Raw genomic sequence first — 24,979 nt, forward strand, 5'->3', positions numbered from 1 at the left:
GGGGAAAAGGGAAGAAAGAATAAGGGAGTTGGCCAGGAACTTGGAAGGGTAATGCCGAGCAGCACACACACGTCGAGACACTACCTAGAGATAGCGTTGAGACGCGCGGAGGCGCGGGGGCGTGGCCCATTTATAGAACGTGCCGTGTCCGACGTACAGGCTAGTACGGAACACGGCACTGGGCACGCCCATGTTGGAAGTATCAAGGAGCACACTCTCCGTCTGGACCAGGACCAGGAAGACGAGAAGGGGCTATGTCCATGGTTCATGACACCAAGGTAAATTAATTACTGGCATGTTACCCTTGAAAATCAATATTCAGTACTGGAAGGAATTGGAGCGCACAATGCAGGAATATATTTGGGATAGGAAATCTCCTAGGTTTAAAATTTGGAAATTACAATTTCCTGTAGATGATGGCGGATTGGGGCTCCAAATTTTAGAGCGTGTCACTTGGCCTTTTCTGCTCAATCATTCATTCCCTTTCTGAGCGAGGTGCCAGATTCATGGGCGATTACGGAGTCGAATGCCTATGGACCGCTTGGTCCAGAGGCTCTGTTATCTACATTTTCAAAAGAGCGTGGTAGTAAATCAATTGTTACAGGATTTCTGCGCACTGATTGGTGTGATTTATTAGAGCTGTTGGGGACAGATGCTGTTAAATGTCAGCGGGCATCAATTTGGCTAAACCATAAGATTACGGACAATGCTAGAACACTTTTCTAGGCGGAATTAGATGGATTAGTGATCTCGGAAAGGATGGTAGATGGCTTTCAGCGAATGAGGTGAGAGAGAAGTGGGACATTGGGGGGGTTTTCAGAAGCTGCCTATAGGCGTTTAAAGAAATCGGTTGGTAATGTTGATTGGACTTACACTCTGGATCTGGATTTTTTTTTAGCTAAGACTAAAGGGGGAGAGGGTGGACTAGCCAGCATATTGTATAAAATGCTTGTGGCAAACAATCACAGGAATGACAAATTGGGAGAGGAGTGGAGTAGGAGGATTGATTTTGATATCTCACCTGAGATCTGGCACAATATATGCAGGAATGTACTTTTATGTTCTGTGAATTTGGGAGAGAGATCTCGTCAAATTAAAATACTGAACCGAGTTTATTGGTGTCCAGAAAAACTGAAAAAAAAGGCCTGTCAAATACAGATGAATGTTGGGGCTGGGTACGTAAGGGTGTTGGCTCCTTGGAACACATGTTGTGGAGTTGTGTACGGGTTTGTGGATTTTGGGAAGAGGTGTGTGAAGCCTGTGTTAAAGTTTTTGGTGTGAGTCTAGATCTGGATTGCAAACTATTAATACTCGGAGATGATACAGAGTTACATGAACTGAGTTCAGCTCAAAAGAAATGACTGTTTAGGGGCGCTATAGTGGGCAAACGTCTGGTCCTTCGAGGATGGAAACCTAAGATAGCTCCAACACCAGACGAATGGATAGAGGAGATGCACACAAACTTTCAAAGGTGGAAAGGATGATCTATAAGCTGAAAAACAAACTGACCTTGTATGACAGGATTTGGGGAAAGTGTGTTGATTTGTACTGAATCCAAGGTCGCTTTTTTTTCTTTTTTTCTTTGGTGGGTGGGTTGTGATTAGGTATGGTTTAATATTTACTTGTTTATTTATTTATTTATTTATTTATATTTATATAGCGCGCAAGCAGCCCAGGGGCATTGAGGCGCTGTTACTTGCAATAACTTAGTTACATGGTACACATGGCAGTGATTGTTGACACATTATGAATACTACAAGAAATCATACTGTTGTTACAAATATTGCATTTGGTCGTATATTACAACATATATGATAACTGTTCGTGCTGATGTGTCGGGCCTTATGTGAAGAGGGTAGTTTTCAGAGTTTTGCGGAAGGTGGTGAGGGAGTCCTCACCACGGATAGTGGGAGGTAGGGCATTCCAGTGAGTGGGCTGGGCGCGAGATAGGGGAAGCTGGATCCGCCCGCTTTTACTAGTGGCACAGAGAGCATGTTGGTGTACGGTGATCTGGTTGGCCTGGTGTGGAGACAGGGTGGATCCTTTGAGAGAGGTATGCTGGAGCAGTGAAGTGAATGCACTTGTGGGTCAGTGTTAGGGCTTTGAATACGATCCTCTCCTTTATTGGGAGCCAGGGGGCTAGTTTTCTGGCTTCAGGGATGTGTTCTCTTTTAGCAATGCCTTGGGCTGCCCGGAGAGCATTGTTCTGTATTACTTGTAGTCTCTCTAAGTTTTTGTTGGAGGTTCCTAGAAAGAGTACGTTGCAGTAGTCTAGCCTAGAGCCGGTGATGGCTCTGGCTATGTTGGTGCAGTTCTCTTTGGAGAGAAAGGGTCTGATTGCGTTGATAAGTTTGGCATGATATGCAGCTGCGGATGCTATTGCGTTGACTTGTCTATCCATGGATAGGCTGGAGTCCAGGTAGACTCCCAGAGTTTTGACAGAATCGGAGACCGGGATTTTAATGGAGTCAATGGTGAAGTGGCTGAATTGGGCATCTAGATTTTTTAGCGTGTCGGGGGAACCTACCAGGAGGAGTTCCGTCTTGTCAGAGTTGAGGCATAGTCCATTGTCTGCCATCCAGGCTTGGATGGTGTTGTAGAGGTTGTTGAGGGTCAGGGAGTCGGTGTCATAGTTACCTGTGAGAGTGAGGAGGATCTGAGTGTCGTCGGCGTAGTTGGTGTATGAGATGCCCATAGCGTCGAGGATGAGGAAGAGGGGTTGTGTGAAGATGTTGTACAGGGTGGGGGAGAGACAGGAACCTTGGGGTACACCACAAAGTATAATAGTTGGTAATGCTGCGGCTAGGTCAGAGAATACTTGCATGGTTCTGCCTTGTAAGGAGGTGATCCATGCTGTGGCCTCTGGGGAGATTTTGGCAGTGGAGGAAAGGTGGTGGCATAGGACGCCATGATCCACGAGGTCGAAGGCCACGGATAGGTCAAGGAGTAGGAGAAGTGCTGGTTTACCCATGTCTCTAGCATCGTCCATCTGGTTTTTCAGGTCAAGTAGGGCGGTTTCGGTCCCGTGTCCAGGGTGGAAGCCAGATTGGCGGAGTCCAAGGAGTTTGTTCTCTTCAATGAAGTGCTGGACCTGCAGGTAGGCTGCTTTGTGCAATATTTTGAAGAGGAATGGGACAGTGGTGATGGGTCTGTAGTTGTTGGGGGAGGTGGGATCGAGAGTTGGCTTTTTCAAAAGAGGACGGACCCAAGCTTCCTTGAGGGAGGCGGGGACTTTCCCTGTGGTAAAGGAGGCATTCACAAAGGCTGTTAGGAAGGGAGCTAGCGCTTCCGTGCAGTCTTTGATAATGGAGGCTGGGCATGCATCACCTTTGCAGTTAGAGGGCTTGATGTTCCTCATAATGTTGATGATGTCTTTTTCTTATATGGGTTTGAAGGAGAAGGGTAGGGGGGATCCGGGGCAGGTGGTGGGATAGGGATATGCATACTGGGTAGGGCTTGTTTAGTGGCTAGTATTTTGCTTTTGAGGAGGCTTAATTTGGTTTGCATGGCCGTTGTATTTCATCACACCAGTCTTTGTCTTTGGTGAAATTCTGGGGGGCGGGAGTGGGTGTCTCGAGCTCTCTGAAAATGGCGAAGATTTCTTTTGTGCTAGATTGGCCTTCCGAGATTCTGGATTCAAAGGATTTGGCCTTTGGTTGGGTGATTGCCTTTTTGTATTTGGTGGATAGGGCTTTAAAGATCATCTTGTCTTTTTCAGAGTGGGACGTTTGCCACTGTGTTAGTGCAGCTTTTTTCTCGATGCGGAGTGTGAGGAGCTCAGGGGTGAACCAAGAGTTGGAATGGGTAGTGGGTTTGGATTTGCGAGGTTTGAGAGGGGCGATGGAGTTGATAGCTGCTTTGATGGCAGTATCATAGGTTGTTGCAAGTGTTTCTGGGTCTGATGAAAAAGGTGGTCTGAAGGCTGGGCCTTAGAGGAAGGGCAGTAGCCTTTCCTTAGTGAGCTGGCGGGAGCTTCTGGCGATGCAGGGTGGGAGCGGTTGAGGTAAGGGGGCAGCAAGGGAGCTAGTGGTGAGGATGCTAAAGGTGATGATGTGGTGGTCAGACCACGGGGTGGGATTGTTACCTGTGATGATGAGTGGGCAGTTGTGCTGTGCTATCCAGTCGAGCGTTCTGCCCTGAGTGTGAGTTGGGCTACGGATGGTGTTCTTGTAGCCTAGAGCATTGAGGGCAGACTCAAGGGATTTGGCTGCTACGTCCTTACTATCCCGGAGCCCTACGTTGACATCCCCGAGGAGAATGGCTTTAGACTGTTTTTTGAGGTTGTCAGAGAGGAGGTGGATGAGAGAGGCTTGGAAGTCTCCTGTTGGGCCTGGAGTGCGGTAGATAGTGTGCACAGTAATGGTGCATTGGGCAGAGAGGGTTATTTTGACTTGGAGGTAGTCGCTGTTATTGTTGGTCAGGGATTTCTCTACCTTTCTGATAGAGAGGGAGTCTCTGGCAATAATTGCTACACCTCCACCTTTGGAGAGGCGATCTTGTCTAGTTATTGAATAGCCAGGCGGTAGGGCGAGGGAGAGCGCCGGGCCGGAGGCCTCATGTAGCCATGTTTCTGAGATCATGAGTAGATCTAGGTCGTGGGAGGTTAGGAGGTCGTGGATGTCTAGGGCGTGGGCATTGATGGACCCAGTGTTAATCATGGCGCATTTCAGGTGGGGTTCAGTAGTGGCTGGGTGGGGGTTCATGATGAGAGAGGGTTTGGTGGAGGGGGGGGTTGAGCTCTGGGTGTTAGGGGAGATGCACAACCCAGATTTTACACTGGGGGGCTCATTTTCAGAGGTGGTGGACACAGGTGGCATAGCATTTGGCACACTAGCATTCAAAATGGTGGTAGAAAAATTGCACATCACAGATTTTACACTGGGGGCTCATTTTCAGAGGTGGTGGACACAGGTGGCATAGCATTTGGCACACTAGCATTCAAAATGGTGGTAGAAGAATCGCACATCACAGATTTTACACTGGGGAGCTCATTTTCAGAGGTGGAGGACACATTTGTAATCACTTTGGTTATGGAGGCGGTATAATTGTACGAAAACTTAAGTACTTTATTGGTGGCTGTGTTGGTAGTGCTTGAAGTGGATGCAGGCTTTGAGGTTTTGCGGGGGTGCCTGGCCTTATCAGCGAGTAAAGAGGGTTGTACAGTACGTGAGCATAGCCGTGTATTACGGGTGCTCGTGGGAATGGGCTGTGAGCTGATGGCGGCTTGCAAAGTACGTGCGCGCAACCTGAAACGCCTTGAGGTGGTGCATGGGTTAGAGAGAAGCTTGCAAGGGTAGTGCTTCTTACCTTCTGGGTGCGGCATAGGTTTTGGGCAAACGGCAGACGAGCAGCGAAGAGCACAGGAGGCCTTTTCTCCTGGCTTTCTCTCATCGGCTTCGCCTCTCGGCCCTCTCCCCTTCCATTTAAAGCAGGAGGGGAGGGGCGGGCAGGCGGACACAGCAAATGGGAACCTGGGCCTGTGGCGGTGAACTGCGCGGCAGCAGTTGTTGATATGGATGCCTCCATGGCAACGGCATCCATTTTGGGGCTTCTCCACGCGGCAGGGATTTCCTTGGAACACACGGTTGTTCCGAATGAAAGGAGAACAGCTGATGCAGCATTGTTGTTTTCTGCTTTCATGTACATTATTTCTGTAACCTGACTCTGTGTTCTGGTTTCCTGAATTGATATTGTTATGTATATAAAATGTAAATAAATAATACTTTTATTAAAAAAAATTAACAAAAATTCAAGCAGATCTAGAGAAATGGACCGCTCTGGTGATTTCTAGGGTTGGGAGGGTGACGACAATAAAAATGGTGGTATTACCTAGGCTTCTATATAACTTTCAAGCGCTACCTATACGGTCCCTAAGACTTTCACCAGAAAATACGGGCCAGACAGGATAAAGCAGTGGTGGGAACATCCTTCTCTGGATTTTTGTGGCTGAAGAAAAGACAAGACACCCCAACACCCGGATTAGTGAAATAATTGGGGCGGGGTGGAGATCTGGGACACAGCAGTAGGGCGAGGGGCTCTATCAGTGTCTCCCTCACTATTCCTACCATTGTTTGGGAACCCAGACCTCCCACCGGGTATGGGGAAAGGAGCCTTTGAGGAATGGAAGGGGGTGGAGTGTCTTAAGATTCGGGACATGTTCCAGGGCCAGGATTTACAAACGTTTGAGGAATGTACCCAGGAGTTTGGGTTGCGGGGAAAAATATAGGTTTAAATATAACCAATTAAAGCATTGGCTAACTGACCCGAAGATCAAGGCAGCTGCCACATGACAGCTGGCGCCCTTTGAACTATATATAGTACCACACACAGGGAACGAAGAGGCTACGTTCTATATTGCATAGATTTATTAACGACTGCACACCTCAGGTGCATTGGAAATATATGAAGAAATGTGAAAAGACACTGGGGCATGTTATTTCCGATGCACACTGAGGATATTTGCAGGGTTTGGTTCCGAGACTAAAATGCTCGATCGAGCAGAGGGAAATGTGGCATAAAATCATACTGCTATGGCACTACTCTCCGGAAAGATTGTGTGCAATGTATCCATCTGTGTCGGCCCAATGTTGGAGAGGCTGTGACACGGTGGGAGACTACTCATACATCTGGTGGGAATGCCCCGTTTTACAGCCCTTCTGGGGGAGAATTGAAATCACAGATGGGAGAAATCTATCAGGGGACGGAACTGCTTGGTAAACAGGTGTGGATGTGTGGTCTGTGGGATCCCACTTATAAAGACTACTCAAAGATTCATAAAAGGGGTTTCACGGCCCTTTCGACAGCCCCTGACAAGCCAGGAGTGGCTCCGGAAAGTTTGGTCATTTGTCTCATTGGAATGGGTAACATACGACTCAAGGAGCCCATGAAGCATTCTGACAGGGCTGGAGCATGATATTATCATACTTTTTTAAAAAACAGTTTTATTTTTCTTCGGCGGTAAAGGTATTCCACATATAACAAGTGCAACAGAAAAACATCTTACAGAGAATTGAGTTACATTCAGTCTTATTGTGTTACCGTAATTTAACCAATACCCCTACCCCCGAGTTTTACTCCTTTTTTTCTTTTCCCCCTAGGTCTTGCTCCCCCCTACCCCAACTCCTTTTGTTGAGCCTCTGGGTACTTTTAGTCTGTCCCATAGGTGTCCTCCGTGGTATCAACTCTGATATCATCATACTTACATAGTGACTACATGTTGCAATGGTGCCCCCATAAGATAAGGAGTTTGGATATTCTGTGAAATCATGAATAGACTCACCAAGATTAAGAGGAATGGACTTATTTCTGGCCGGCAGGGTAGGGGAGGTTCAGGGGAAGGGAAGTTCAGTATTGTGTTGCAATGTATCTGATTGAAAATAATTAACTTTTTAAAAAAAAAATGTAAAAAAGAAGAGCTGGAAGTGTAATATTACTAGTTTGTTTGCCTTTTACAGAGCGTACCTCTAGTTCAAAGGCTCAAAAAACGCATCCTTTTTTAAAAATCACAACTTTTTATTGATTTTGCAATAAAACAGAAAACAGGGAGGACGCTTCTAGCATAGCTCCTTCCTGATCTGATATGATCCGTGCCAAAACAATGGATCCAACGCGACTTGCGACTCACAAGTGCGCTGTTTTCTCCGTCTAACATCACAGACTACAAGAGTGAAGTGCTCCGACATTCGAAGGCAGCAAGGCGGAGCACAATCCAGCTGACAAGACTGCCTGTGTGGCCATCAGCATATCTAAGATGGTGGATGGAGCAAAGTCATCCGCTCCGACCCTGTGGCAGGACTGGATGCGGGGTACTAACATGCAGTGAAGCATGTGCGGCACAAGGTGTTAGGCAGAAACCTGTGCAGTTCCCTCTGGGACCACTGCAAAAGATTTAGGACTACAGGTGTTTGGCAGTAAACCCACTTGGTAGCAGTCTGTACCACACAGATTCACTTGGTAGCTGTGGCTGAGCAGTCAGACTTCCCTCAAGAAGAGTTAGGCAGTATACAGAGTATTCACAATAGGTCAAGGGAACACAGTAGAACAAGTAAACGCTAACCAGGGCTTGCTGTAAAAGAGATATAATTATTTATTTAAAACCACATCTAGAAAAACACACAGGTACTAATTTTAAGCAATTCAAAAACACGGTCACTAAAAGATATACACTCCCTTAAAAGAATATTAGACAAGTCTTAAGTAAAGCCCCACTTATTTTCAGACAGCTGTGAGCGCTTAACCTAGATGGCACTCTAATAGTTCGTTTTAAAAAGGGAGAGAAGGGCAGAGAACAAGTTGAAACAGATCCCAACACTTTTATCAGAACATAACAAGAGAAGATGGCAAAGTAAAACCGTGAAGTTAGGGTTCACGTGGCCGGATCCACTTTCAGAGGATCCAAACGAAATGTGTCCAAGGTCACACGGTTGCAGTACACAAAAGTCTTGTAAAGGTTCAAAAAGGAGTTGGACCAAAGAAAGGGACCAGTTAGAGGGTCAAGGCGGCCAGCCCAGTCCAGAAGGTTAAGGGGTTATTATTACCTTGTAGCAATCTTTAGAAAGGGAGGCCTGGCGGACACGGTACCTTAAAGTGGTGAGAACGCTCCAGCGGGGGCAGTTGTTCCTGGCAGCGGATGCAAGTTGGTGCTTCGTCCAGGGGAAGAGAGGGTCTTGTCGTTGAGGAAGACAGGAGTCTGTTGCACTGCCAGGGAAGAAACCAGCCGCTGAGTTTCTCAGGTACAAGGAGCGGCCCGGTGATTCGCGGTTCAGTGGTGAGTGGCTATCCAGCTGCGGGGGTGCTTGGCACGGGCAGTTCGACCACAAACCGGGCTGGGGTGCGAAGAAAGAAAGGTAAACTGGTTGTGCCCACCAGTCAGGGGAAGAAGCCTTTCCAGCCGGGAGATCTTCTCTGTCATCGGGAAGTGGTGAATCGGTTCTGCAGGGCTCCACCGGTGGTGTCGTCATGGTAGGTCGGCTCAGCTTCTCCCTCGTCGGATTCTCAGGTCCTGTGGCGACTTCTGAAGTTCCAGTCCCCAAAGCCCTGCTTTTATGCAGAAAACCCCCATTCACTCAGCCTAGCTGTCACTCAAACATGCTAAGTGGTGAGCCGGCCGGGCCAATCACACAAGAGTGCGACCTGAGTTACCAAGGTAACTCGGTCCAGGGTGCCTAAACCCCCTCCCACACCCCCTGTGGTACCCAGAGTGGCACCACTTTTGGAGGCTTCTGTGGAGAAGCCTGCCAAAAAGTGGAACAAAGGGCTCGACTTGGGTTGGAGTCACAGAAGAGAACACAAACGCCATTTTAGAATCGAGTCTTGGCAAAAAACACCAACCGGAGAATTAATATTAATTAAATAAACCGGCGGTATGTTCGAGGCTATGAGAATTAAATAATTAAAGTTGGTAGCCTCGAACAATGGGAAAATCCCATAGGAAAATATTTGCGGTCGAATATAAAAAGTAGTTTCCACTGCCACCAGCCAGAATTCGATCAGGGGGGACGGAGACGTGCCCCCTCGACTAACAGACCCCGGGGCAATCGAATTGCCCCGACCAGTACGTCCACAATATGATGGTTTGTACTGGTTTCTGTTAATAATTTGAGACTAGTAAAGCCAATGGTGACTTTACATGCACTGGGAGACAGTAGTCAGTCCCAGGGTATGGAGTCTATGGTGGGGTGTCACTATGACACCCCTGTGTTACTGCACGGAGGGTGCTGTGTAACACACATAGAAAAAACACATGAGACCCTATGGAGTAAAGGACCCCATAGCCCATAAAACACATTACCAGTCAAAGGAATACCATTAATCATGTCCAAGAGTGGGAGGAAAAGAGTCTCACTCTTGGCAGGAGGAAAAAAAACAAACTCCAGAAATCCAGCAAAGCTGCTGGGGGACTCACTAGGTTAGGAAATTCAGCCCAAAGAGAGAATTCTCCCTAACACAAGGGCACATACCAGACTACAGCAAAGTGTGCAGGTGGACATGAAGAACACTGAGACGACCTCCAGCCCCACATGGGATCTACGGACACAGTGACGTGTTGTACCTGTGGTGCATTGAAGGCAATACCGTGCCTGCGGTGATGAGAGAAGCCGAGAGCATGTCCCAGTAACTGGTGTCGAGCACGTATAATAATACGTGCAGGTGCCAGAGGGTACTCCGGAGTGGTGCGGGATGGCGAACTCTACACCAGAGACCCCGACACAGCGCGGATTACTGAGGGCCTGCGGCGACAGGAAGCAGCAGGCACGTTTCAATATAGTGCAGACACATGTGGCGGACGGCTGGAGAGCCGGGATGCATTAAAAGAGCAGCGGTTCTGCAAACCAGTGGCCACAGTCAGGATAACTTCAGCACTACCATCAGCCACTTTAATTATGGCAGAGTCACCCGTCTCCGGTAATATCGAGTGAATGTAGCCCCAAGTAGAGGAGACAAGCTAGTGAGGACTCGGCACCATGAGGGAGGTTGGAACTAGTGAGACAGTGATAAAAGGTGCAATTAAGACCACTGTGCATAATTGACGTGGGGGAGGCAGCGACACCCAGAAGACACAGAGGTAATTATTGCACTACGACGGACCACTGGAAGACCCCTCATTGCAAACGTGGGCAACATTACAAAACGAAGAGTGCAGCAGAGCTCTACTGTGAACTCATCGGAGCATACCTGGAGGGGAATACCTTTCAGAGGGCACATGCGCTAACACCCATGCTAGGCCCAAATAACACAGAAGAGTGGCTGTACTAATATGCAGAGTGTGCTAGTGCGGCCCTGAACACGAGCAGCCACACAGTTAGAGCATGGTCATGGGACATCGCTGGTCCTAGAGGGACACAATACAGCAGATATTCGCCATACCCTAAGGCCACCTGGGTGCAGGCTGACGGAGCGTGAAACAAACCGCCATTCTTTACAAAAGCACACATTGATGCGTAATAACGAAGGCACCATAACATAAGCTGCAATCCACGCAGGTGCACTGAATCTGTACCACGCTGCTGGTGTCCAAGCAACAGGCTGTATGACAAGCAGTAGCTGAAGTAGTTTTGTACATAAAGGACAGCAGCAAGCAAACAGCAGGGAGTATATCATAACAAAAGTAGCAGCACATATGGCGGTTAACGCCCCCAAAAATAAATTCAAGCAGCCAACGTTGGACACGTTCATGAAACCTGCAAGCTCATGCGCTACGCCAATAGACTCCACGCAACAGGGTGAGTCGATAAAAGTGAACGAAGACCAGCGAGTGCTATCAGCTATAGCAGCCCTGACAAGTGCACTAGAAGCTAAAGCGGATGCGATCAACATAGATGTGAACCTGCTGAGGCAAGACATCAGAGCATTGGCTGAACATACAGGGACCCTGGAGAAGCAGGTCACAGTAAATACAGGAGGCTTGAAAGAATCCACAGTGGACATAGAAATCTTATAGAAACAAATGAGGAACCTGGAGGGTAGAAGATGAGGAAGGCCGAGCAAGAAGGAACAAGATTAGAATCATAGGCCTCCCCAAAGGCGAAGAAGGCACAAACCCTACAAACTTCATCGAGAATATGCTGCTGCAAGAAATTGGCCCGGGCTCCCTCTCCCAAGGTTTTACAGTTGAGCGGGCGCACAGATCTTTGGCCAAAAAACCACCACCGGGGCCCCCACTGCGGCCAATTATAGCCAGGATACTGAACTATAACGACAGAGAAAAGATCCTAGAACACTTAAGGAAAGGCGGCACGAAACGGAAAGTATTGGCGGTTATTAAAGCGTACCCCGATTATACCCTCCAGGTACAGAAACAAAGGATGCACTTCACATCAGTGAAGAAGAGACTTCGAGAAGCTAATCTTAAATACATGTTGCTGTATCCAGCGAGGATGAAGATCATAGGCAACGGCTGAGTGGTTTTCTTTGACACCCCGGAAGAAGTGCACAAGTAGATGGACAGTGAGATCTTCCTGATGGGAATGGATAATCGAACAGCAGACGCAACAGTTCTGTAAGAGCCTAGCATGTTTTAACGAAGAATGGTCGACCACCATGAGCGCTAGTTGGGATACGCACAAGTAACACATTTGGCATGACATAGTGAAGTGAGCAGGAACAACAACAGTACTTCCCAGGAAGCAGGAGCACATTGCTGGAGCGAACTTTACCTGAGTTAGGTTTGTGTAGGCAGATACTAGCAGTTACGTATCCACCCGGCACACTCTGGGCAGCAGTGGACAAGCTAACAGGGAAGGAGTGAGAAGTGGGTATGCCTGAGCACAAGGTACAGAGCTGGGCAACTGTTGGAGGGTTGGGAGGGTAGGGTTAGAAGTTGAGAGGGTTAGTTGAGATTCAGTCTAAGTCCCCACATACACAACGCATGTTGGACATGGTAACATTACGAAACCACACTGTCGATTTTACATATGCCCGAGAAACTTAAGATGGCCTCTTGGAATGTTAGGGGCTTAACAGCTACATAAAAAGAACAGGATTATGACATATATGAGAGGTCAAAAGATAGATATAGTGCTCCTGCAGGAGACGTAACTCACTGAACAGAAATAGACAAACCAGACCACAAAATTGAGAGGCACAGTACTGGGTTCCTCATACTCGGCATATGCTACGGGGTGTTGGTGTGGGTAGCACCATCTGTCCCCTTCCAAGCCCTCAAGACGGTTTGAGATGGAGAGGGCAGGATGAAAATGATGCAGGGATTCTTAGAAAACAGGGAAATGTGCATTATCAATACCTATGCCCTGCATCATCATACTGCCGCCTATTTCCGCTCTCAGGTCGGCTTATATAGAACCAACACATTAATATGGGGAGGAGATTTCAATTGCACATTAAACTCGATGATAGACAGGTCAGATGACAAGCTTGTGCACCCAACCCCTGCAGCAAAAGCACTAAACACCCTGCTGCAAGAGTTCAAATTGGTAGACATTTGGAGGGCTGTACACCCTGAGATTAGGGAATACTCACATTATACAGCCCCAACAGAATTATGCACTAGACTAGACCATGTCTTTACAGGAGTGGAGACCTTTGAAGGGTTTACGACCGCTGAATACAAAGCGCATGTGCTATCAGATCACGCGCCGCTAATAGTTGGATGGAGGGTTTTTCCCGCCAGGGCACGCATCCCGACCTGGAAGCTCAGAAGTGAATCCCTGAGAGATGCAGAGTTCCGGGAAGGTATTAAAGACTACTTCATACACAACACACGTAGCGTGTCATCCGCTGGCACACTATGGGAAGCTTTTAAGGTGGTGATTAGGGGTATTGCAATAGCCGAGACTGGGGGTGTGCAGACCACAATCAAGAAAGATTTAGCTAAAGCTGAAGCCGCATTAGAAAGGATAAAGAAGTAGGTAGTTCAGACGACCAAGCTGGCGAAGCTAACTGGCTGAAGCACAAATGCGTGACACATTGGGACAGGCTGGGTGCTTTTAACTACGCGAAATATGTTGACAAAGCGTGTCGGCTATTAAAAAATAAAGCACCCTACTCACCACGTATCTCGCTAGTGGCATAAGAAGGCGGGGACACTCAAAACAGGATTAAGCTGAGGAAATACGGGGAACCACTGGGGGTGGCGACAATAGGAGACCTAGTATGAGATGGGAAACCAACAGACTTCCACACACTCACTTTAGAACCAGGTTTACATAAAGGACAACACTTACTGCATGCCTCCTTACTTAGGAAATTGAAACAGAAGTGGCAAGGTGGTGCTGGGGAGCTAGTACAGAATGAGGCGATAGAAACACTATATGATATATCGGAGAGGGCCAGGCAGTGTCAACACTGTATGAGCTCATTACGACCCAACCATTGTGTGAGCTGGAGACAATGCATCAATACGGGGATGACAAACTACAGTCACCAATTATGGACAAGGAAGGGAAAAGAGCGATAGCCGATCACAAAACAGTGTCTAGAAATGCAAACTTCAGCTAATACAATTGTATGTCACACACAGGGCATATATTTAACCCCCGGATATATGGTATATATGTTTTAGGCCTGTGGGAAGATCCAGCAATACTGGCAAGACATAGCACAAATGTTAGCTAAATGACACCCGCTACAAAACCTGGCGTGTCTGGGATCACTGGTTGTTTCGCCGCGATTGATTTTCCCTTCACGCTTTCTCCCGCACTGCTTTGAGCTGTCTAGTCTTTTCCAACATGGCCACAGCCGGGAGCTTTATCTTCCCTGCCTTCCTGTTGGTCAGCGCGTTGCAACCCTGTGTCCATTCGCCTTTTGAGTTACTTGTTGTGTTTTCCAGTTTACAGCTCTGCTGAGCTTTTTTCTCTCCTGCCTCTCTGAGGCTCACCGTGGCTTTCTCCCTCTCTCGCTCACCCACGGTCCGCTCCCTCTCCCCTGTGGCTTCTTGGTGGAACGCTTTCTCTCCCTTGCCTCTCTGCGGCTTTCTCCCTTTCTCTTCCGCTCACCCACGGTCCACTCCCACTCCCTGGCGGCTCTGTCGAGAAGCGCTCTCGCACTCTTGCCTTTCTTTGGGATTCCCTTGCCTTCATTCTCTTCCTGTCTACTTCGCGGTTCCCCTGCTGGGCTCCTCCCTGTTACCAGTCTTCCTTCCCGGGATTACGGACTCGCATCCCCCTTGCTGCCTTCTTGGCTTCATTGTGCATCCAGCTGGCGGGGTCCAGAACATTATGTGTTCCTTACACCCGGTGTTTATTTGCCAGCGCCTCTGAATCTACTCATCCAGACCTTGAACAACCCAATCTAGCCGGAAGCCCATCCTTGTGGACTACTCGCTGTTCCTGACTGAGTTGCTTCATACATCCAGGATCCGGGGAGGTCTCCCCACGGCATCTGCAAGTCATCAGAACTAGGGGTTCTTTATGTCAAGCCTGGCTTTTTCCCCTACCTGGCTATCTCAGGAGGGAGGCCACTGACCTGCTTGGTAGTCAAGCGGCCATTGTGGCGTCTTCTCGAGGTAGGCCATATCTGCACATAAAAAAGATTATCGTAGTCGCGGAAGGAAGAAGGCCGAACAGTTTTGTAGCAGCAGCCGTTCAGGTGAGGAGGAGGGGCAAGGCAAGGAATCCGACAACAAATTATTCCAGTTTGACACTAAAGCAGACATAACATTGGACATGCGCTGCCCTATAGCCTGCCTACTGGGCATATTCCCACGCCCGAAACATGCGTGGCACGTTAACAAACTGAAAGACCTGGTGTATTTTAGCAAAACGTAGGATTGCAATGAACTGGAAGTCTCACGGAAGCCTCATGGCACTAGAATAGTGAAGCGACCTACACAATTGGACGCTGGCTGAAACCTCTGTTTGGCAAGACACTGCCTGCAGGGGACCAGATGAGCAGAATAGGGACTTAAGTTCCTGTAGAAAAATGATACAAACATGAATGGCCTCAGCAAGTGATTAAAAAAAGGAATGAGAATACAAAGAATACAAATACATCATTGCCATCAGAAAAGGGTTAAGTAATGCAGACACTAGACATAGACAACAGCGCGTGGGACAAGACTATAAAAGAAGACAAGGCTGACGGGTGAGTTAGGGAGGTGGGAGGGGGGAATTATGCAAGGTACAGACGCAGCATTGGCTCATGTGTATAAGAAGTCGAAATGCCTGTAAATTATACAACATCTTAATACAAATATTTTTTTTTTAAAACAAAGAAAACAATGATAAACATAGGTACTTTTGCACACGATAGAAGCAGTCTCCAAAGGACAATATGAATACAATAACATAACAGGACAGAGGATGTCCACGGGTAAAATTGCATCATCGTAAATGCCTGGAGTTGAAACTAAGGGACTGGCCCATTCCCTCAACCCTTCCCCATCCATCTGCCCCAAATCTTCAAGAGTTTCTGGGGACAACGCCTCACCCAGTACAAGCTCTTCTTCAAGGACGTACATTGGTCCACTTCCACAGTCTTCTGGCTCAATCTTGGGCGCTTCACAGAGCCCCAGGATGCTGCAACCATTCTCTTGGCGAGCTCCATTGGTCCTGCCCAAAATGACTTTACGTGTTTTGTGAACCCAGTTTCTTCCCATATCCCCAGCAGAGCTAATTTCAGTTCCAGGGGTAACTGAACCCCCACCAATGCGGACAGCCTTCGCACACATTTCCCCCAGAAAACATGGACCTTGGTGCATTCCCACAGTATATTTAAAAGGTGCCCCCCTCCCTTCCGCATCTATGACATGCACCACTCCCCACAATGCCCCATGTAGCCAGTGCTGTACGGGAATAATATACCCTGTGAAGTATCTTAAATTGAATTAGCCGCAAACTAGCTGCAATGCCCACTTCCCTCAGGAACATGAAGGCCTCCACCCACTCCTCCGGTTCCATCAGCCCCACATCCTGCTCCCATCTCTCCTTCAGGCAGGTCAATTCCCCAGCACTGAACGCCGTAATTATCTGATACAGGCCCTCATTCCGAGTTTGGAGGTAAGTAACGTCCCTTACCGGCATGGCGCAAATAGCGTGCCCGTGCTGGCACCAGTCCGCTAATAGAGGACTATTACGACTTCGCGGGCACGAGCTTTGCGCCATGCCGGTAAGGTACCAAGCGCCATGCCGCAAAAGGCTCCCAAAAAGCCCTTACCAGCATCAAACTAAGCGCAGATAACACTACTGACATAGTTCAATGCGTCATTAGCGGTGACTGTAAATAGCGGTGACCGTAATTAGCGGACACCGCTATTTACGGTCACCGCTAATAAGCAGAACCGGAAATAGCGTCATTGCACAGGAACGGGAAGGAGCACGGCGGCCATCCTTAAAAACACAATCCATTGCTATACTCAGCACACAGGACCCCTGGGACACTGCTGATCGTCAGAAAACTTCCTCCTACAAGACAAGAATACCGAAGGCCATGAAGAAGGGATCTGCCCGCCTCAGAAAGGAAAGATTTAATCAGGACGAGCTCCAGATGCTTCTGGACACTTTGCACGAGCATGCAGGCACAGTCTTCTACAGCAACATGAGGAGAGAGGCAGTGCTACGTAAAAAAGAGATCTGTGCACTTGTTGCCCAGAAGGTTAGTGCAGTGGGCAATACACCCCACACAGTGAAAGACTGCCGTAAGCGATGGGACGACCTGCGCCTAAGGGTGCGCAACATATTATCCGTCAATCGCAGCCAGGCCATGGAAACTGGAGGAGGACCTAGTTCACCCATAAAGCTCACCCTGTGGGGGGACACTTGCGCAAGCATGATTGGGACGGAATCCATTGAAGGTGTAGGCGAGATGGAGTGTGGCGCCACTACATCTGGCGATGGAGGTGAGTGTCCAAAGTAAACACTGCTATGCCAAATCTGATGAAAGTCAACACCAATTTCAGTACAAAGAGTCACGCCATGGTCGGCCACACACACACACTCCCTGTAAAGTAGGCCAAAGCATCAGTGACACATGCTGATGCCTGCTGCAAGGCAATATCGTACATGATACATACCACACAAAGTAGGAAATTCCACGAGGCACACAGCGTGCATGACCAAAATAGTATGCATGTCAGACAGCACTGTTCCTGGTCAACATGAGTGATGCCGACATATGCCTGCATTAACCACCCATGTATGAAATGACATGCCCTTCCCAACACAAATGCCTATTACCCACAATTGTGTGGATGAGCAATTGTCCCAATGTATTTATGATGCCTATCAACATATCACTCATGCCGTCCCTCTCTTCCACCCCCACAGGCAGTGACCATGACAGCGATGAGCAGGACGCCACCCCTGCACAGGCCACACCCAGGAAGAGGTCCCAGGAGGACAGCAACCAGCCGTCAACCTCCAGGGGACAAGCCAGTGGGCGCCGTGTCGCAGCAACCAAGCCACCTCAGGTACACATTGCACCTGTACCACCAAGGCCTGTGGAGGGCACAGCACCACCACCACCCCCACCCACTGTCTTGCCTGGAGACACCTGTGAGACACCCCATTCGGAGGAGTCTAGTGTGGCTGGGGAGGTGGCAGCCACGGCACCCCTGACAGTGGATGACAGCCAGGAGGACATCTGGGGCACCATGGAGGACGACATTATGGATGTGGTCCATACCCCAACCCAAATTGCATCCCCCCAAGTATCATCGATCGATACCGGGAACGCCACCACCCCAGAGCAGTGCGGCCATGACCACACCCAGGGACATCTCAGTCCAGTTTTCAGTGTTGGGCAGGATGAGCAGGCTGGGCATGACAGCCAGGTTCCCAGCACATCCACAGGTGCACCCGCAGGGCCGCAACGGACTGACCTGCTCACTGCACTCGTTCGTGAGTTTGTACAGGACAACTGTCAGGCCAGAGAGGAGTGGCGTACAGAGTTAGCTGCACTAGGCCGGTCCATTACGGACAACACCAGCCGCCTCTGCAAGGAGGTCTCGGCCCTCAGGCAGGTGCTAGTGCGCATCACGGATGCCTTGGAGGCAGGTCATCCCGCCCCACAACCTCAGCAGGAGGCCACATCGTCCTGCAGTTCCACCCAAACGAGCCCGCTCCGCAGGTCGGTCCGTGCACAGTGCCGACGGGACATGCCACCCCCTGACTCAAGGAGTGCCGAGTGAATGTTATGGCAGCCTCATGTAGGCTTCGGGGACTCAATGGGACTTGTGTGGGGGAGTTGTGGGGGGATGGAGAGGGGGTTAGGGTGTGTGGGGGAGTTGTAGGGGAAGGGGGGGTGGTGGAGGGTTTTGTCAATTACGTTTATATTGTTACATTCAATACACCGGTTGTTTGAAAAAGAAGACCTGAGTGGACATTCATCAATGCGCATGTGTCTTAATCATTTACAGTGCATAGTGTACATGTACCCACACACCCAGTGCCCCCTGTCCAACCATCATGTCACCATCTGCTGACATGTGTGTCAGAAATATTGTGCAATCACTGACTGGTGCACAGCACGTCCCTCCTGTGCATCGGCACCGTGATGATGTCCTGCCACATCGTCATCTTCCCCTTCATCTTCATCAGGTGGTACCAGTTCAATGTCAGGGGGTAGGGGCCCGTTCCAGCGGATGCACATATTGTGCAGCATTACACATGCCATGATGATGTTGGTCACCTTCTCATGCCTGTAGAGGAGTGCCCCACCCGACCAGCTGAGGCAGCGAAATCGTGCCTTCAACAGGCCAAAGGTCTGCTCGATGACCACACGGGTACGGGTATGGGAACGATTGTAGTCTTCCTCGTGCCTGTTCTGTGGGTTTCAGACAGGGGTGAGGAGCCACGGCTTCAAGGGATAGCCACTATCACCTTTATGAGAGGAAAATGAAGGTAAATATCAGGGGAATCATGAGGGACAGCTGTACTAGTCACACATGCCAGCAGGTTATCGTAGCCCGCATGCACATGTCCCTGGATGCATTGACGCCATTTTCTGTCCCTCCATGTGTCCTGTGCCATGGTATAATGGTGTGGGTTGCATCTTCAAGATGATACATGGTGTGCACTGCCGTCTTGTTGCACATGCATCGTGTTTGCATACAGCTGTGTTAGTGTCAAATTAGTGAGGTGTTGTGTCCTGTGCGATTTACTTAGGGTGAGCGTTGGCAGTAGTCTGTGCAATATTGGCCAATCAGCATTGATCATTCCCATGGTGACATGCAGCACTCCTGTGAGTGTGCCGGCCCTGTGCCGGACAGTGGATTCCCTAGTAGGTTCAGTTTGATGCACTCCTAGGATGCTTGTCCTGTGTGGTGATATGCTGGAGACAGCAACATGGTGCATATGCACTGCATGGTGCAGGAATCCGTTATGGAGGGTGAGGGTCGCTGATGGGTGGTGCACGTGTTGTGGGATGTGGGGTGGTTTCCTGTTAGTCATGTTGTGATAGGTGTTGACCTTACTTAATTCATATGGGATTTGTGTGTCTTGTACAGTCAGTTTGTGCTGGTTTTGGGCACAATGTTTGGTGATGTGCACATTATGCAGTCACATCAACATTGGCAGCATGATGGTGTGTGCATCTCTCCCCCCTTTTCAATGCCATGTGCCAGTCCTGCTACTTACCAAGCAGCCAGACACGTCGTCCAGCATGTCGCTCCATGAAGCGTGGTAGCGTGGAGTTCCGCAGGACCAAAGAGTCATGAGTCGATCCTGGATATCAGGCACAACAATGTGTGATGATCTTGCTTGCGTCGCATACCATCTGAACATTGATGGAGTGGTATTGCTTGCGGTTGCGGTACACCACCTCCATGGCATGCGGGACCACCAACTCCACGTGGGTGCAGTCAAGGGCACCTACACAATTTGGCATGCCTGCCAGTGCATGGAAGGCAACTTCTGTATCAAATATCTCCTGGGGAGTCTGTGGTATGGATATGTAGTCCCTTGTGTGCTTCAGGAGGGCATCCAGCACTTGGTTCAGTATCCTGGAAAAAAGGGTTGAGATATGCCATGCATGTGCCCCACTGTGTGCTGGTAGATGCCTGTTGCAAGGAAGTGGAGCACAGACACTACCTTCAGTAGAGGGTGGATGGCGGTGCCTATTTCAATGAGGCTTACTATGTCGTCGTGTATCAGGTCCACTATGGTGGTGATGGTGTCTCGGTCCAGACGGTACTGGGTGTGGATCTGCTCTGGGGTTAGGTTGAAAGGACTGGCTCTAATGCGAGGGATTGGGGGCTGCCGGTGTGGTAACAGTGGCTGCACTGGTGGGGCATGCTGGGCCTGTTTCAACCTCCTTCTCCTCCTGCGTCTCCTCTGTGGTGGCTGCTGTTGTTGTTGATGTTGATGTTGTGGCAATGCAAGCAAGTCCTCCAGCTCCAGTAATGTTACTACTATTGGAATCATCTTGGTGTGGAAGGCTGCGGTGTGGGTGTTCTCCTTTTGTACTGGGCCAGACTCCATTGCCTCCACCTGTGCTGATTGTGTGCACCTGTTGCAGTTGGGGACACTGCTCAGGGCAGTTAACGGTAAGTTGGCGATGCCGGTACTTACGGCATGCCGGTAAGCACTTTTTCTGACTTCATGAGGACGTTATTTGCATCTCCACCTCACTTGGGATCTACTCCAGTTTACGGCATGCCGCTAATGCCAGCATGGTGGGTCGCGCCCAGACCGGTATTAACGGCTCCGTACTTTACGATGCCGTTAATAGCGGTCTGGTAGGTCAGAATATCCCATAGCGGTAATCGATGCCGGTATTCCTTTACCGGCATCGTTTTTCCCTTAGCACCAACCTCGGAATGACCCCCACAGTTGTGATGTGACATTGGAGGGGTTGCCTGCTGAAAACAAGTTGGCCTCCAGGGGTGAGCTCTTCGGCATTTCTGCCAAGGAGGAGAACTGAGCACCTGTAGCATGCGCTATTTGCACGTACCTAAATCGTGCAGAGTGATCCCTGCAACGTCTCAAACGAGCAAAGTCGGCCCTCCTATACCACTTCCGCTAGGACGACTATCCCAATGCCCACAATACCCGATTTTAAGCAATTCGGTCAGGTGTGCATTACGCCAGATGGGCTGATCCAGGGTTCGTCTACCTCCCCCATCCAATGCCCTGATGTGCCTCCTTCCATACCTGACTAGTGTGTTGCATCATACCTACAGAACCCCCCTGCTTCTTGCCCCCATACAATACCTGTCTGGTTGACCATCTCTTCATCCGCCCATGCTCAATCACAATGTGAGGAAGTGATGGGTCCCCATGCAGCTAATCATTTGCTACCCCCAACTGTGCGGCCCAAAGGTTGGGCAGACCTATACCCCCTTCCCATACCGCGAGGTCCTTAATGCTACCCGTGGTTGCTTCCCCCCCAGAGTAGTCCGCATAGAGATCCTTCAATCTCTATAAAGACATGCCCATGAATTAGGAGCGGGCGTTCCACAGGACATAAAGAAACTTGGGAAGTGGAAGCATTTTAAAGAGAGCCGCCTTGCCCAGCAAGGTCAATGGGAGAGTTTGCCAATGTGTCTGAACCAGTGTGAACCTGTCTACAACAGGGGAGAGGTTTACTCGCGAGAAATCGGATAGATTCCGACCCAGATGGATACCCAAATACTTAAAACCCGAAGTTGCAATTGTGTACAGGCAATCCCCCGGAATTGCATCCTCACCCTCCTGTACTGTAAAGATGGAAAGAAGATCGATTTTTGCCAATTTACTTTGAGCCCACTAAAACCTTGGTATGCTGTTAATATGCGGCCTACTGCTGGACATGACATCCCTGGGTTGCCCATATAAATTAGGAGATTGTTTGCATGAAGTTAGACCCTTTCCTCCCCCCCCCAGGGCCATCTAAATACTGCCCAGTCTGGGCTTACTCAAAGTTTTATCGTGAGTAGCACTATGGCCAGTGTAAACAACAGCGGGGAGAGAGGACATCTCTGCCTCGTGTCCCGCCTGAGGGAGAAGGTCCGAGTAGAGACCCTGTTCACTCTGATTGTTGCCTCAGGCAAAGTGTAGGGCAGACAGACCCAAGCCAAGAAATTCCCTCCAAATCCCATGCGACCCATGATCTCCCAGCTTGAATCCTAACTCACAGAGTCAAACGCTTTTTCCAAGCCAATGTCTAGGAGAGCCAGCGAATACGGTATCTCAGCAGCCAGGTCTATGGCGAATTGCACCCTACGCAGGTTCATCCGTGTGGATCTGGGGGGCATAAACCCACATTGATCTGGGTGAATCAGAGAATGAATTACCCCTAGTAGGCGATTAGCCAGGACCCAAGCAAGGATCTTGGCCTCACCATTTATCAAAGAAATCGGCCTGTAAGAGGCACACTTCTCTGGCGGTTTACCAGGCTTCGAGAGGACCACTATGCTTGCCTTCCTGAGATCCAATGGGAGGCAACCATTCAGCCTACATTGCGTGAAAAGGCGGTGTAGCCGTCCAACCACCCGCTCCCCCAATCGTTTCCATACCTCCACCAGGAACCCGTTAGGTCCTGACGCTTTACCTGTCTGCAGCTGCGTCAGTGCAGAGGAGATCTCTTCTTTGGATATATCTGCCTCCAAGTCCATGGCCTGCTAAGCGGTGGGACCTGGAAGAGCCGCTGAATCCAACACACCAGCTCCCCCACAGTTACTCCCCCTAACAAGGGATTATAAAGTGTCTCGTAGAAATGGGCAAAGGTGCTTGCGATGTCTCCATCGTCGGTCAATTCTCCCCTTGAGCGTCTTGTATAGCCTGCACGTACCCACTCCCCCTGTCCATTCTCTTCAGCCAGGCTAACATTTTGCCCGCCTTATTCCATGCTTCATGTATCTGACTACGCCTTGCCCAGTGCACGTCCCTGGTGTTATCCAGGGCCACACTCTGCAGTTTCTCCTGTGTCGTAGTCAAGGCCAGCTTCACCTCTGGCAACCCTGAAGGCTAGGAACTCCTCTTCTGCCTGTTGCACCACCCTCTCTGCCTCCTCCACCGCGCCCCTGTGCTTCTTGCGTCTAGCTGCCACCATTGGGAGCATCTCCCCCTTCAGTGTTGCCTTACAACCCTCCCAGAGGACTAAGGGGCTATCGACAGACCCCATGTTTATATCAAAATATTCTTCCTTCTTGATAGACAATTCATCCACGAAGTCCGGTCAAGAAACACATCCTTAATGCTTTTTCTTTCTCCTGAGCCAAATATAGAATCGACTTAGGCCAAACATTCAAGCACTGCCAGCTTCCCAAGTCACAGCTAGGCAGACACACACACTCAGCATCTGTGGCCCTGCAGGTTGTTAAGGTGCTCAGGTTGCAAAAACATTTGTTTATCAGTAGCAGAGCTTTTCATATGCATGATGGAACATTTCCTACTGAAAGAGCTTGCGAAACACCAGTTACCTTGCAAATCTGTTATAGTTAAAGTGAGCAACACAACGCGCCCAGGTAAAGATGTTTGATAATGTCTACTATCTAGACATGCAAAAAAAAAGAACGATGCTTTCAGTCACTAATCAAATGTTTTCAACATCATGAACGAGCTGGACGTCTGGGACAAAGAATCTGCATATTTATCTGTGTTTATTACACAACTTCTTTCATTGCATGTCTTCAATCACTGAAAGCACAGTGGCAGACATGCCAACATCCGGGAGCCCCTGAGAGGGAGATTTCATCACAGCAATCGAGAGAATACATTTTTTCCATAAGATTGCATTGTGGTTATAATTATTTTAGGTGGGAGACAGCACAAAATAGTCTGAATTTTCAATTAAAAATCGCGAGTTTCCCACCTAAATCAGGAGGGTCTGCATATATGCAGTAGGGTTAACTAGATTTTTCAGGTTGGCATTATCTTGCATTTTGGGACTTATATTTTACCATTCGGGATATGAACATTCAAGCCACAATGATATTCTTTTTGCTTAACATGTTATGTTATGTTAACTATATTTATAGCGTGTACGTTCACCCAAAGGCATTTTAGCATGAGAACGAACACAGCAAAGCCGCTGCAATTCAGGGTTTTAGCAAAAAGAACAGTTTTAAGCAGTCAACGAAAATGCTTCTCAGTCAGTCTTAACTTAAGTGGAAGGTTAGTCCAAAGTCTACTAGACACCCCAGAGAAAAGCCCTGGCCACCAATTCGCTGGAGACAGAATTTGTGGACTAGACCAAACGATCCATTTTGAGAATGCAGAGTCTGACAGGGAATATAACGTTGGAACTTGTCTCGTAGGAAATCAGCACCAGCCTGATAATAGGCCCAGTGAACCCGGCAAAGAGATTTAAAAGCTATTCTCTGTTTCACCAGAAGCCAATGCAGATGTTGCAGCACCGGACTAATGTGAGAACCATAGGGTGTCGCTGTGGCTGCCCGAGCAGCTAGGTTCTGCTGCAATTGCAGACGGTGAATAAAACCAGCCGGCTGAGCCAGGTAGAGAGCATTAGAGTAGTCAAGCATAATGCAGATAAGAGTGGCCACCACCAAAGGGCGAACCGAAGAGGGAAGAAAAGGTAGGATCTTACGAAGAACCCTCAATAGGAAATTCCCAGATTGACATACCGCACTAACTTGTGATGCCAT

The sequence above is a fragment of the Ambystoma mexicanum genome, chromosome 12 (assembly GCF_040938575.1).
Source record: "Ambystoma mexicanum isolate Mex_15411 chromosome 12, UKY_AmexF1_1, whole genome shotgun sequence".
NCBI lineage: Eukaryota > Metazoa > Chordata > Amphibia > Caudata > Ambystomatidae > Ambystoma > Ambystoma mexicanum.